Raw genomic sequence first — 13,598 nt, forward strand, 5'->3', positions numbered from 1 at the left:
TGTCCACTCAGGCATCATTCATGCTTGTTCTGCAGGCAGTTCCTGTCAGAAGGAGGAGGCGCAGCAGGAGCGCCGGGGGGCGGAAGACGGTGCCTCAGTGCCTCTCTCCTTCTGACATTGTTAAAGAAAACACAACAAATTTATAAGTATGTAGATAATTACATGTAGATAATGTCCTCAAGTTCTGTATAACCACTTTTCCCTCTCTCTGTGTTTGTTTCTCGTTCGTCGTTGTGTGTGTGTTTGTGTGCATCTGTCTCTTTCAAACAGGTGCCGGTCCTCACCTCTGCAGTGCTGCCGTCTCCTGTAGCGCTGCATGGTTCTAAGCTAAGTTTCCTTTCCTTTTTCTGTTCTCTCAGATTTTGTCCTCAGGTTTGAAGTGTCTGTGTTGTGCAGCTGGTCTGGTCTGTCTCTAGACAGTTCAGGCTTCACCCACTAGTTAAATGGTGGAGGCTCACAGCGACATACTCAACACACAAGTTTCTGAACTCTGCATGAGGGTTTCTCCGACGAAGTGAGGGCCGTGAGGCACAGCTCCCCGTCCCCCGGTGACCCTGCTAGGTCCACCTTCTTAGGGAAACCCTCTGCAGAGGAGCTGACAGAGCCAGGAACTTGTGAGTTGCGTGTGTCCACTCAGGCATCATTCATGCTTGTTCTGCAGGCAGTTCCTGTCAGAAGGAGGAGGCGCAGCAGGAGCGCCGGGGGGCGGAAGACGGTGCCTCAGTGCCTCTCTCCTTCTGACATTGTTAAAGAAAACACAACAAATTTATAAGTATGTAGATAATTACATGTAGATAATGTCCTCAAGTTCTGTATAACCACTTTTCCCTCTCTCTGTGTTTGTTTCTCGTTCGTCGTTGTGTGTGTGTTTGTGTGCATCTGTCTCTTTCAAACAGGTGCCGGTCCTCACCTCTGCAGTGCTGCCGTCTCCTGTAGCGCTGCATGGTTCTAAGCTAAGTTTCCTTTCCTTTTTCTGTTCTCTCAGATTTTGTCCTCAGGTTTGAAGTGTCTGTGTTGTGCAGCTGGTCTGGTCTGTCTCTAGACAGTTCAGGCTTCACCCACTAGTTAAATGGTGGAGGCTCACAGCGACATACTCAACACACAAGTTTCTGAACTCTGCATGAGGGTTTCTCCGACGAAGTGAGGGCCGTGAGGCACAGCTCCCCGTCCCCCGGTGACCCTGCTAGGTCCACCTTCTTAGGGAAACCCTCTGCAGAGGAGCTGACAGAGCCAGGAACTTGTGAGTTGCGTGTGTCCACTCAGGCATCATTCATGCTTGTTCTGCAGGCAGTTCCTGTCAGAAGGAGGAGGCGCAGCAGGAGCGCCGGGGGGCGGAAGACGGTGCCTCAGTGCCTCTCTCCTTCTGACATTGTTAAAGAAAACACAACAAATTTATAAGTATGTAGATAATTACATGTAGATAATGTCCTCAAGTTCTGTATAACCACTTTTCCCTCTCTCTGTGTTTGTTTCTCGTTCGTCGTTGTGTGTGTGTTTGTGTGCATCTGTCTCTTTCAAACAGGTGCCGGTCCTCACCTCTGCAGTGCTGCCGTCTCCTGTAGCGCTGCATGGTTCTAAGCTAAGTTTCCTTTCCTTTTTCTGTTCTCTCAGATTTTGTCCTCAGGTTTGAAGTGTCTGTGTTGTGCAGCTGGTCTGGTCTGTCTCTAGACAGTTCAGGCTTCACCCACTAGTTAAATGGTGGAGGCTCACAGCGACATACTCAACACACAAGTTTCTGAACTCTGCATGAGGGTTTCTCCGACGAAGTGAGGGCCGTGAGGCACAGCTCCCCGTACCCCGGTGACCCTGCTAGGTCCACCTTCTTAGGGAAACCCTCTGCAGAGGAGCTGACAGAGCCAGGAACTTGTGAGTTGCGTGTGTCCACTCAGGCATCATTCATGCTTGTTCTGCAGGCAGTTCCTGTCAGAAGGAGGAGGCGCAGCAGGAGCGCCGGGGGGCGGAAGACGGTGCCTCAGTGCCTCTCTCCTTCTGACATTGTTAAAGAAAACACAACAAATTTATAAGTATGTAGATAATTACATGTAGATAATGTCCTCAAGTTCTGTATAACCACTTTTCCCTCTCTCTGTGTTTGTTTCTCGTTCGTCGTTGTGTGTGTGTTTGTGTGCATCTGTCTCTTTCAAACAGGTGCCGGTCCTCACCTCTGCAGTGCTGCCGTCTCCTGTAGCGCTGCATGGTTCTAAGCTAAGTTTCCTTTCCTTTTTCTGTTCTCTCAGATTTTGTCCTCAGGTTTGAAGTGTCTGTGTTGTGCAGCTGGTCTGGTCTGTCTCTAGACAGTTCAGGCTTCACCCACTAGTTAAATGGTGGAGGCTCACAGCGACATACTCAACACACAAGTTTCTGAACTCTGCATGAGGGTTTCTCCGACGAAGTGAGGGCCGTGAGGCACAGCTCCCCGTACCCCGGTGACCCTGCTAGGTCCACCTTCTTAGGGAAACCCTCTGCAGAGGAGCTGACAGAGCCAGGAACTTGTGAGTTGCGTGTGTCCACTCAGGCATCATTCATGCTTGTTCTGCAGGCAGTTCCTGTCAGAAGGAGGAGGCGCAGCAGGAGCGCCGGGGGGCGGAAGACGGTGCCTCAGTGCCTCTCTCCTTCTGACATTGTTAAAGAAAACACAACAAATTTATAAGTATGTAGATAATTACATGTAGATAATGTCCTCAAGTTCTGTATAACCACTTTTCCCTCTCTCTGTGTTTGTTTCTCGTTCGTCGTTGTGTGTGTGTTTGTGTGCATCTGTCTCTTTCAAACAGGTGCCGGTCCTCACCTCTGCAGTGCTGCCGTCTCCTGTAGCGCTGCATGGTTCTAAGCTAAGTTTCCTTTCCTTTTTCTGTTCTCTCAGATTTTGTCCTCAGGTTTGAAGTGTCTGTGTTGTGCAGCTGGTCTGGTCTGTCTCTAGACAGTTCAGGCTTCACCCACTAGTTAAATGGTGGAGGCTCACAGCGACATACTCAACACACAAGTTTCTGAACTCTGCATGAGGGTTTCTCCGACGAAGTGAGGGCCGTGAGGCACAGCTCCCCGTCCCCCGGTGACCCTGCTAGGTCCACCTTCTTAGGGAAACCCTCTGCAGAGGAGCTGACAGAGCCAGGAACTTGTGAGTTGCGTGTGTCCACTCAGGCATCATTCATGCTTGTTCTGCAGGCAGTTCCTGTCAGAAGGAGGAGGCGCAGCAGGAGCGCCGGGGGGCGGAAGACGGTGCCTCAGTGCCTCTCTCCTTCTGACATTGTTAAAGAAAACACAACAAATTTATAAGTATGTAGATAATTACATGTAGATAATGTCCTCAAGTTCTGTATAACCACTTTTCCCTCTCTCTGTGTTTGTTTCTCGTTCGTCGTTGTGTGTGTGTTTGTGTGCATCTGTCTCTTTCAAACAGGTGCCGGTCCTCACCTCTGCAGTGCTGCCGTCTCCTGTAGCGCTGCATGGTTCTAAGCTAAGTTTCCTTTCCTTTTTCTGTTCTCTCAGATTTTGTCCTCAGGTTTGAAGTGTCTGTGTTGTGCAGCTGGTCTGGTCTGTCTCTAGACAGTTCAGGCTTCACCCACTAGTTAAATGGTGGAGGCTCACAGCGACATACTCAACACACAAGTTTCTGAACTCTGCATGAGGGTTTCTCCGACGAAGTGAGGGCCGTGAGGCACAGCTCCCCGTCCCCCGGTGACCCTGCTAGGTCCACCTTCTTAGGGAAACCCTCTGCAGAGGAGCTGACAGAGCCAGGAACTTGTGAGTTGCGTGTGTCCACTCAGGCATCATTCATGCTTGTTCTGCAGGCAGTTCCTGTCAGAAGGAGGAGGCGCAGCAGGAGCGCCGGGGGGCGGAAGACGGTGCCTCAGTGCCTCTCTCCTTCTGACATTGTTAAAGAAAACACAACAAATTTATAAGTATGTAGATAATTACATGTAGATAATGTCCTCAAGTTCTGTATAACCACTTTTCCCTCTCTCTGTGTTTGTTTCTCGTTCGTCGTTGTGTGTGTGTTTGTGTGCATCTGTCTCTTTCAAACAGGTGCCGGTCCTCACCTCTGCAGTGCTGCCGTCTCCTGTAGCGCTGCATGGTTCTAAGCTAAGTTTCCTTTCCTTTTTCTGTTCTCTCAGATTTTGTCCTCAGGTTTGAAGTGTCTGTGTTGTGCAGCTGGTCTGGTCTGTCTCTAGACAGTTCAGGCTTCACCCACTAGTTAAATGGTGGAGGCTCACAGCGACATACTCAACACACAAGTTTCTGAACTCTGCATGAGGGTTTCTCCGACGAAGTGAGGGCCGTGAGGCACAGCTCCCCGTCCCCCGGTGACCCTGCTAGGTCCACCTTCTTAGGGAAACCCTCTGCAGAGGAGCTGACAGAGCCAGGAACTTGTGAGTTGCGTGTGTCCACTCAGGCATCATTCATGCTTGTTCTGCAGGCAGTTCCTGTCAGAAGGAGGAGGCGCAGCAGGAGCGCCGGGGGGCGGAAGACGGTGCCTCAGTGCCTCTCTCCTTCTGACATTGTTAAAGAAAACACAACAAATTTATAAGTATGTAGATAATTACATGTAGATAATGTCCTCAAGTTCTGTATAACCACTTTTCCCTCTCTCTGTGTTTGTTTCTCGTTCGTCGTTGTGTGTGTGTTTGTGTGCATCTGTCTCTTTCAAACAGGTGCCGGTCCTCACCTCTGCAGTGCTGCCGTCTCCTGTAGCGCTGCATGGTTCTAAGCTAAGTTTCCTTTCCTTTTTCTGTTCTCTCAGATTTTGTCCTCAGGTTTGAAGTGTCTGTGTTGTGCAGCTGGTCTGGTCTGTCTCTAGACAGTTCAGGCTTCACCCACTAGTTAAATGGTGGAGGCTCACAGCGACATACTCAACACACAAGTTTCTGAACTCTGCATGAGGGTTTCTCCGACGAAGTGAGGGCCGTGAGGCACAGCTCCCCGTCCCCCGGTGACCCTGCTAGGTCCACCTTCTTAGGGAAACCCTCTGCAGAGGAGCTGACAGAGCCAGGAACTTGTGAGTTGCGTGTGTCCACTCAGGCATCATTCATGCTTGTTCTGCAGGCAGTTCCTGTCAGAAGGAGGAGGCGCAGCAGGAGCGCCGGGGGGCGGAAGACGGTGCCTCAGTGCCTCTCTCCTTCTGACATTGTTAAAGAAAACACAACAAATTTATAAGTATGTAGATAATTACATGTAGATAATGTCCTCAAGTTCTGTATAACCACTTTTCCCTCTCTCTGTGTTTGTTTCTCGTTCGTCGTTGTGTGTGTGTTTGTGTGCATCTGTCTCTTTCAAACAGGTGCCGGTCCTCACCTCTGCAGTGCTGCCGTCTCCTGTAGCGCTGCATGGTTCTAAGCTAAGTTTCCTTTCCTTTTTCTGTTCTCTCAGATTTTGTCCTCAGGTTTGAAGTGTCTGTGTTGTGCAGCTGGTCTGGTCTGTCTCTAGACAGTTCAGGCTTCACCCACTAGTTAAATGGTGGAGGCTCACAGCGACATACTCAACACACAAGTTTCTGAACTCTGCATGAGGGTTTCTCCGACGAAGTGAGGGCCGTGAGGCACAGCTCCCCGTCCCCCGGTGACCCTGCTAGGTCCACCTTCTTAGGGAAACCCTCTGCAGAGGAGCTGACAGAGCCAGGAACTTGTGAGTTGCGTGTGTCCACTCAGGCATCATTCATGCTTGTTCTGCAGGCAGTTCCTGTCAGAAGGAGGAGGCGCAGCAGGAGCGCCGGGGGGCGGAAGACGGTGCCTCAGTGCCTCTCTCCTTCTGACATTGTTAAAGAAAACACAACAAATTTATAAGTATGTAGATAATTACATGTAGATAATGTCCTCAAGTTCTGTATAACCACTTTTCCCTCTCTCTGTGTTTGTTTCTCGTTCGTCGTTGTGTGTGTGTTTGTGTGCATCTGTCTCTTTCAAACAGGTGCCGGTCCTCACCTCTGCAGTGCTGCCGTCTCCTGTAGCGCTGCATGGTTCTAAGCTAAGTTTCCTTTCCTTTTTCTGTTCTCTCAGATTTTGTCCTCAGGTTTGAAGTGTCTGTGTTGTGCAGCTGGTCTGGTCTGTCTCTAGACAGTTCAGGCTTCACCCACTAGTTAAATGGTGGAGGCTCACAGCGACATACTCAACACACAAGTTTCTGAACTCTGCATGAGGGTTTCTCCGACGAAGTGAGGGCCGTGAGGCACAGCTCCCCGTCCCCCGGTGACCCTGCTAGGTCCACCTTCTTAGGGAAACCCTCTGCAGAGGAGCTGACAGAGCCAGGAACTTGTGAGTTGCGTGTGTCCACTCAGGCATCATTCATGCTTGTTCTGCAGGCAGTTCCTGTCAGAAGGAGGAGGCGCAGCAGGAGCGCCGGGGGGCGGAAGACGGTGCCTCAGTGCCTCTCTCCTTCTGACATTGTTAAAGAAAACACAACAAATTTATAAGTATGTAGATAATTACATGTAGATAATGTCCTCAAGTTCTGTATAACCACTTTTCCCTCTCTCTGTGTTTGTTTCTCGTTCGTCGTTGTGTGTGTGTTTGTGTGCATCTGTCTCTTTCAAACAGGTGCCGGTCCTCACCTCTGCAGTGCTGCCGTCTCCTGTAGCGCTGCATGGTTCTAAGCTAAGTTTCCTTTCCTTTTTCTGTTCTCTCAGATTTTGTCCTCAGGTTTGAAGTGTCTGTGTTGTGCAGCTGGTCTGGTCTGTCTCTAGACAGTTCAGGCTTCACCCACTAGTTAAATGGTGGAGGCTCACAGCGACATACTCAACACACAAGTTTCTGAACTCTGCATGAGGGTTTCTCCGACGAAGTGAGGGCCGTGAGGCACAGCTCCCCGTCCCCCGGTGACCCTGCTAGGTCCACCTTCTTAGGGAAACCCTCTGCAGAGGAGCTGACAGAGCCAGGAACTTGTGAGTTGCGTGTGTCCACTCAGGCATCATTCATGCTTGTTCTGCAGGCAGTTCCTGTCAGAAGGAGGAGGCGCAGCAGGAGCGCCGGGGGGCGGAAGACGGTGCCTCAGTGCCTCTCTCCTTCTGACATTGTTAAAGAAAACACAACAAATTTATAAGTATGTAGATAATTACATGTAGATAATGTCCTCAAGTTCTGTATAACCACTTTTCCCTCTCTCTGTGTTTGTTTCTCGTTCGTCATTGTGTGTGTGTTTGTGTGCATCTGTCTCTTTCAAACAGGTGCCGGTCCTCACCTCTGCAGTGCTGCCGTCTCCTGTAGCGCTGCATGGTTCTAAGCTAAGTTTCCTTTCCTTTTTCTGTTCTCTCAGATTTTGTCCTCAGGTTTGAAGTGTCTGTGTTGTGCAGCTGGTCTGGTCTGTCTCTAGACAGTTCAGGCTTCACCCACTAGTTAAATGGTGGAGGCTCACAGCGACATACTCAACACACAAGTTTCTGAACTCTGCATGAGGGTTTCTCCGACGAAGTGAGGGCCGTGAGGCACAGCTCCCCGTCCCCCGGTGACCCTGCTAGGTCCACCTTCTTAGGGAAACCCTCTGCAGAGGAGCTGACAGAGCCAGGAACTTGTGAGTTGCGTGTGTCCACTCAGGCATCATTCATGCTTGTTCTGCAGGCAGTTCCTGTCAGAAGGAGGAGGCGCAGCAGGAGCGCCGGGGGGCGGAAGACGGTGCCTCAGTGCCTCTCTCCTTCTGACATTGTTAAAGAAAACACAACAAATTTATAAGTATGTAGATAATTACATGTAGATAATGTCCTCAAGTTCTGTATAACCACTTTTCCCTCTCTCTGTGTTTGTTTCTCGTTCGTCGTTGTGTGTGTGTTTGTGTGCATCTGTCTCTTTCAAACAGGTGCCGGTCCTCACCTCTGCAGTGCTGCCGTCTCCTGTAGCGCTGCATGGTTCTAAGCTAAGTTTCCTTTCCTTTTTCTGTTCTCTCAGATTTTGTCCTCAGGTTTGAAGTGTCTGTGTTGTGCAGCTGGTCTGGTCTGTCTCTAGACAGTTCAGGCTTCACCCACTAGTTAAATGGTGGAGGCTCACAGCGACATACTCAACACACAAGTTTCTGAACTCTGCATGAGGGTTTCTCCGACGAAGTGAGGGCCGTGAGGCACAGCTCCCCGTCCCCCGGTGACCCTGCTAGGTCCACCTTCTTAGGGAAACCCTCTGCAGAGGAGCTGACAGAGCCAGGAACTTGTGAGTTGCGTGTGTCCACTCAGGCATCATTCATGCTTGTTCTGCAGGCAGTTCCTGTCAGAAGGAGGAGGCGCAGCAGGAGCGCCGGGGGGCGGAAGACGGTGCCTCAGTGCCTCTCTCCTTCTGACATTGTTAAAGAAAACACAACAAATTTATAAGTATGTAGATAATTACATGTAGATAATGTCCTCAAGTTCTGTATAACCACTTTTCCCTCTCTCTGTGTTTGTTTCTCGTTCGTCGTTGTGTGTGTGTTTGTGTGCATCTGTCTCTTTCAAACAGGTGCCGGTCCTCACCTCTGCAGTGCTGCCGTCTCCTGTAGCGCTGCATGGTTCTAAGCTAAGTTTCCTTTCCTTTTTCTGTTCTCTCAGATTTTGTCCTCAGGTTTGAAGTGTCTGTGTTGTGCAGCTGGTCTGGTCTGTCTCTAGACAGTTCAGGCTTCACCCACTAGTTAAATGGTGGAGGCTCACAGCGACATACTCAACACACAAGTTTCTGAACTCTGCATGAGGGTTTCTCCGACGAAGTGAGGGCCGTGAGGCACAGCTCCCCGTCCCCCGGTGACCCTGCTAGGTCCACCTTCTTAGGGAAACCCTCTGCAGAGGAGCTGACAGAGCCAGGAACTTGTGAGTTGCGTGTGTCCACTCAGGCATCATTCATGCTTGTTCTGCAGGCAGTTCCTGTCAGAAGGAGGAGGCGCAGCAGGAGCGCCGGGGGGCGGAAGACGGTGCCTCAGTGCCTCTCTCCTTCTGACATTGTTAAAGAAAACACAACAAATTTATAAGTATGTAGATAATTACATGTAGATAATGTCCTCAAGTTCTGTATAACCACTTTTCCCTCTCTCTGTGTTTGTTTCTCGTTCGTCGTTGTGTGTGTGTTTGTGTGCATCTGTCTCTTTCAAACAGGTGCCGGTCCTCACCTCTGCAGTGCTGCCGTCTCCTGTAGCGCTGCATGGTTCTAAGCTAAGTTTCCTTTCCTTTTTCTGTTCTCTCAGATTTTGTCCTCAGGTTTGAAGTGTCTGTGTTGTGCAGCTGGTCTGGTCTGTCTCTAGACAGTTCAGGCTTCACCCACTAGTTAAATGGTGGAGGCTCACAGCGACATACTCAACACACAAGTTTCTGAACTCTGCATGAGGGTTTCTCCGACGAAGTGAGGGCCGTGAGGCACAGCTCCCCGTCCCCCGGTGACCCTGCTAGGTCCACCTTCTTAGGGAAACCCTCTGCAGAGGAGCTGACAGAGCCAGGAACTTGTGAGTTGCGTGTGTCCACTCAGGCATCATTCATGCTTGTTCTGCAGGCAGTTCCTGTCAGAAGGAGGAGGCGCAGCAGGAGCGCCGGGGGGCGGAAGACGGTGCCTCAGTGCCTCTCTCCTTCTGACATTGTTAAAGAAAACACAACAAATTTATAAGTATGTAGATAATTACATGTAGATAATGTCCTCAAGTTCTGTATAACCACTTTTCCCTCTCTCTGTGTTTGTTTCTCGTTCGTCGTTGTGTGTGTGTTTGTGTGCATCTGTCTCTTTCAAACAGGTGCCGGTCCTCACCTCTGCAGTGCTGCCGTCTCCTGTAGCGCTGCATGGTTCTAAGCTAAGTTTCCTTTCCTTTTTCTGTTCTCTCAGATTTTGTCCTCAGGTTTGAAGTGTCTGTGTTGTGCAGCTGGTCTGGTCTGTCTCTAGACAGTTCAGGCTTCACCCACTAGTTAAATGGTGGAGGCTCACAGCGACATACTCAACACACAAGTTTCTGAACTCTGCATGAGGGTTTCTCCGACGAAGTGAGGGCCGTGAGGCACAGCTCCCCGTCCCCCGGTGACCCTGCTAGGTCCACCTTCTTAGGGAAACCCTCTGCAGAGGAGCTGACAGAGCCAGGAACTTGTGAGTTGCGTGTGTCCACTCAGGCATCATTCATGCTTGTTCTGCAGGCAGTTCCTGTCAGAAGGAGGAGGCGCAGCAGGAGCGCCGGGGGGCGGAAGACGGTGCCTCAGTGCCTCTCTCCTTCTGACATTGTTAAAGAAAACACAACAAATTTATAAGTATGTAGATAATTACATGTAGATAATGTCCTCAAGTTCTGTATAACCACTTTTCCCTCTCTCTGTGTTTGTTTCTCGTTCGTCGTTGTGTGTGTGTTTGTGTGCATCTGTCTCTTTCAAACAGGTGCCGGTCCTCACCTCTGCAGTGCTGCCGTCTCCTGTAGCGCTGCATGGTTCTAAGCTAAGTTTCCTTTCCTTTTTCTGTTCTCTCAGATTTTGTCCTCAGGTTTGAAGTGTCTGTGTTGTGCAGCTGGTCTGGTCTGTCTCTAGACAGTTCAGGCTTCACCCACTAGTTAAATGGTGGAGGCTCACAGCGACATACTCAACACACAAGTTTCTGAACTCTGCATGAGGGTTTCTCCGACGAAGTGAGGGCCGTGAGGCACAGCTCCCCGTCCCCCGGTGACCCTGCTAGGTCCACCTTCTTAGGGAAACCCTCTGCAGAGGAGCTGACAGAGCCAGGAACTTGTGAGTTGCGTGTGTCCACTCAGGCATCATTCATGCTTGTTCTGCAGGCAGTTCCTGTCAGAAGGAGGAGGCGCAGCAGGAGCGCCGGGGGGCGGAAGACGGTGCCTCAGTGCCTCTCTCCTTCTGACATTGTTAAAGAAAACACAACAAATTTATAAGTATGTAGATAATTACATGTAGATAATGTCCTCAAGTTCTGTATAACCACTTTTCCCTCTCTCTGTGTTTGTTTCTCGTTCGTCGTTGTGTGTGTGTTTGTGTGCATCTGTCTCTTTCAAACAGGTGCCGGTCCTCACCTCTGCAGTGCTGCCGTCTCCTGTAGCGCTGCATGGTTCTAAGCTAAGTTTCCTTTCCTTTTTCTGTTCTCTCAGATTTTGTCCTCAGGTTTGAAGTGTCTGTGTTGTGCAGCTGGTCTGGTCTGTCTCTAGACAGTTCAGGCTTCACCCACTAGTTAAATGGTGGAGGCTCACAGCGACATACTCAACACACAAGTTTCTGAACTCTGCATGAGGGTTTCTCCGACGAAGTGAGGGCCGTGAGGCACAGCTCCCCGTCCCCCGGTGACCCTGCTAGGTCCACCTTCTTAGGGAAACCCTCTGCAGAGGAGCTGACAGAGCCAGGAACTTGTGAGTTGCGTGTGTCCACTCAGGCATCATTCATGCTTGTTCTGCAGGCAGTTCCTGTCAGAAGGAGGAGGCGCAGCAGGAGCGCCGGGGGGCGGAAGACGGTGCCTCAGTGCCTCTCTCCTTCTGACATTGTTAAAGAAAACACAACAAATTTATAAGTATGTAGATAATTACATGTAGATAATGTCCTCAAGTTCTGTATAACCACTTTTCCCTCTCTCTGTGTTTGTTTCTCGTTCGTCGTTGTGTGTGTGTTTGTGTGCATCTGTCTCTTTCAAACAGGTGCCGGTCCTCACCTCTGCAGTGCTGCCGTCTCCTGTAGCGCTGCATGGTTCTAAGCTAAGTTTCCTTTCCTTTTTCTGTTCTCTCAGATTTTGTCCTCAGGTTTGAAGTGTCTGTGTTGTGCAGCTGGTCTGGTCTGTCTCTAGACAGTTCAGGCTTCACCCACTAGTTAAATGGTGGAGGCTCACAGCGACATACTCAACACACAAGTTTCTGAACTCTGCATGAGGGTTTCTCCGACGAAGTGAGGGCCGTGAGGCACAGCTCCCCGTCCCCCGGTGACCCTGCTAGGTCCACCTTCTTAGGGAAACCCTCTGCAGAGGAGCTGACAGAGCCAGGAACTTGTGAGTTGCGTGTGTCCACTCAGGCATCATTCATGCTTGTTCTGCAGGCAGTTCCTGTCAGAAGGAGGAGGCGCAGCAGGAGCGCCGGGGGGCGGAAGACGGTGCCTCAGTGCCTCTCTCCTTCTGACATTGTTAAAGAAAACACAACAAATTTATAAGTATGTAGATAATTACATGTAGATAATGTCCTCAAGTTCTGTATAACCACTTTTCCCTCTCTCTGTGTTTGTTTCTCGTTCGTCGTTGTGTGTGTGTTTGTGTGCATCTGTCTCTTTCAAACAGGTGCCGGTCCTCACCTCTGCAGTGCTGCCGTCTCCTGTAGCGCTGCATGGTTCTAAGCTAAGTTTCCTTTCCTTTTTCTGTTCTCTCAGATTTTGTCCTCAGGTTTGAAGTGTCTGTGTTGTGCAGCTGGTCTGGTCTGTCTCTAGACAGTTCAGGCTTCACCCACTAGTTAAATGGTGGAGGCTCACAGCGACATACTCAACACACAAGTTTCTGAACTCTGCATGAGGGTTTCTCCGACGAAGTGAGGGCCGTGAGGCACAGCTCCCCGTCCCCCGGTGACCCTGCTAGGTCCACCTTCTTAGGGAAACCCTCTGCAGAGGAGCTGACAGAGCCAGGAACTTGTGAGTTGCGTGTGTCCACTCAGGCATCATTCATGCTTGTTCTGCAGGCAGTTCCTGTCAGAAGGAGGAGGCGCAGCAGGAGCGCCGGGGGGCGGAAGACGGTGCCTCAGTGCCTCTCTCCTTCTGACATTGTTAAAGAAAACACAACAAATTTATAAGTATGTAGATAATTACATGTAGATAATGTCCTCAAGTTCTGTATAACCACTTTTCCCTCTCTCTGTGTTTGTTTCTCGTTCGTCGTTGTGTGTGTGTTTGTGTGCATCTGTCTCTTTCAAACAGGTGCCGGTCCTCACCTCTGCAGTGCTGCCGTCTCCTGTAGCGCTGCATGGTTCTAAGCTAAGTTTCCTTTCCTTTTTCTGTTCTCTCAGATTTTGTCCTCAGGTTTGAAGTGTCTGTGTTGTGCAGCTGGTCTGGTCTGTCTCTAGACAGTTCAGGCTTCACCCACTAGTTAAATGGTGGAGGCTCACAGCGACATACTCAACACACAAGTTTCTGAACTCTGCATGAGGGTTTCTCCGACGAAGTGAGGGCCGTGAGGCACAGCTCCCCGTCCCCCGGTGACCCTGCTAGGTCCACCTTCTTAGGGAAACCCTCTGCAGAGGAGCTGACAGAGCCAGGAACTTGTGAGTTGCGTGTGTCCACTCAGGCATCATTCATGCTTGTTCTGCAGGCAGTTCCTGTCAGAAGGAGGAGGCGCAGCAGGAGCGCCGGGGGGCGGAAGACGGTGCCTCAGTGCCTCTCTCCTTCTGACATTGTTAAAGAAAACACAACAAATTTATAAGTATGTAGATAATTACATGTAGATAATGTCCTCAAGTTCTGTATAACCACTTTTCCCTCTCTCTGTGTTTGTTTCTCGTTCGTCGTTGTGTGTGTGTTTGTGTGCATCTGTCTCTTTCAAACAGGTGCCGGTCCTCACCTCTGCAGTGCTGCCGTCTCCTGTAGCGCTGCATGGTTCTAAGCTAAGTTTCCTTTCCTTTTTCTGTTCTCTCAGATTTTGTCCTCAGGTTTGAAGTGTCTGTGTTGTGCAGCTGGTCTGGTCTGTCTCTAGACAGTTCAGGCTTCACCCACTAGTTAAATGGTGGAG

The sequence above is a fragment of the Rhamphochromis longiceps genome, unplaced genomic scaffold, assembly GCF_057381845.1.
Source record: "Rhamphochromis longiceps isolate RC_006_pf unplaced genomic scaffold, R_longiceps_female_GT1.1 unmapped_scaffold_9, whole genome shotgun sequence".
Classification (NCBI taxonomy): domain Eukaryota; kingdom Metazoa; phylum Chordata; class Actinopteri; order Cichliformes; family Cichlidae; genus Rhamphochromis; species Rhamphochromis longiceps.